Genomic DNA, 1408 nt, shown 5'->3' with positions numbered 1-1408 from the left:
AGAAGAGAAAAAGGAAGAAGGGATCTTGGCTGAGTCAGGTGGCTCAGCTTTGACTGTGTGCCTATCTGTGCATGCCCGTGCGTTATATGGGAAGGGGGAGAGATTGTGACTGGGGAAGTGAGTAGTGTGCCTCTGTGCTTCTCATCTGGGGACTGCTGCATCTAAAAGGGCACCAGTGTTTTGAGGAGGGTCCTAAACCTTGGTGAGGGATGAGGGAAAGGCTGAGATACAGCTATAAGGAATGGGGGAGGGTGTCCTAAGTTTTTGTTTGAGGCGATTGTGGGCAGGTGGGAGGGCAGTGTGCCCGTGAGCCTATTTTAAAGGTGTCAGGTACCGGGGGCGAGAGGATGGATGTCTAGAGAGAGAGGATGAATTTATGTCTCGGGGGACTGGTGCCTCGGTGCAGGGCAAGAATTAGGGCCAGTCGTGAAACAGAGCTGGGGATGTGAATGGAGTGAAGACTGGGGAAGTAGAGTTTAGGTGGGGTTACGGGAATAGCTCAGAAGCAGCCAAAGAGAGTGGGAGGGAAGACCTTTGGCAGCCTAAAGAGGGTGGGCGGGGAGGCCCTAGGTGCTATTGCAGCCACCCGAGTCTTGCCCTGTTGTTTATCAAAGGCGGGCAGGTTACCGGCTCAGCAGGAAGGGGTGGGAATGACTAAAGCTTCAATCCGAACTCTTAGGCTTCTCGGGAGCCTCTGCACACCCTGACCAGACTTCCTCTCATCCCTACTGGTGCAGCTGGTCGTGCAGCCTCCTACCACGTCCTCTCAGACCTCTACACAGTGCGCCTCTCCTAAGACGATTCCTGAGGAGCCTTTGAGAAGCCCTCTGTTTCCCCACCTTCGTGTTACTACACGAAATTTCCTTAGTAGTGCCCCTCCGCCCTCCCGATCTAGGTTTCACCGCAATCAGAGCCCTTAACCACCACACCAACCTCATTGCCAGAAGCTCGAAGTGCCTTGAGACCCTTCCCTAGGGCCTCTCCAGGTGATTTTCATTCTGTGCCTCCTCCTCCTTCTGCCAGGGCCCAACCACACCCAGAACACTCATTTGGTTATTTCCTGTAATCACACCGGCTTCATCCTCTGACTTCTTAGTACCTTTGCCCAGACTACCCCCCTCGCCTCTCCCACCCAGTTCCTACCATCTCTCCCATCCTCCGGCCCCCGCCCCAGCCTCCTCCTGGAGCATCCTCTAGCTGAGAAGAGAGGGGGGGTGCCTGCCTGGTTACCATTCCCGCCTTTTTCCAGGAGGAAAAACTACCCCGATAGACTGGATTCCCAAACTTACACCCCCGGAGTCTGGCCTGCCTTCGGCAAACCCCAGTGCTAGAGCATCAGGTAAGTGAGATCCAAAAGAACTTGTGTGTGTGTGTGTGTGTGTGTGTGTGTGTGTGTGTGTGTGTGTGT

At 54.7% G+C, this 1408-nt stretch overlaps 1 protein-coding gene across 1 annotated transcript in view; it reads left to right on the top strand.

The window, feature by feature from the left end:
- The first annotated feature begins 1006 nt into the window (after positions 1 to 1006).
- The window catches only part of LOC114029564 (ceramide synthase 4-like), a 32037-nt gene continuing 31635 nt past the window's right edge, over positions 1007 to 1408 (top strand). The window contains 1 exon segment of the mRNA XM_027844065.1: positions 1007 to 1339. The gene's annotated coding sequence lies outside the window, so the exon portion shown is untranslated.

This window comes from Vombatus ursinus, unplaced genomic scaffold (genome assembly GCF_900497805.2).
Source record: "Vombatus ursinus unplaced genomic scaffold, bare-nosed wombat genome assembly UNPS02014935.1, whole genome shotgun sequence".
NCBI classification, from domain to species: domain Eukaryota; kingdom Metazoa; phylum Chordata; class Mammalia; order Diprotodontia; family Vombatidae; genus Vombatus; species Vombatus ursinus.
The sequence above is the reverse complement of the archived record's forward strand: the minus strand, read 5'-3'. Positions and strand labels throughout refer to the sequence as shown.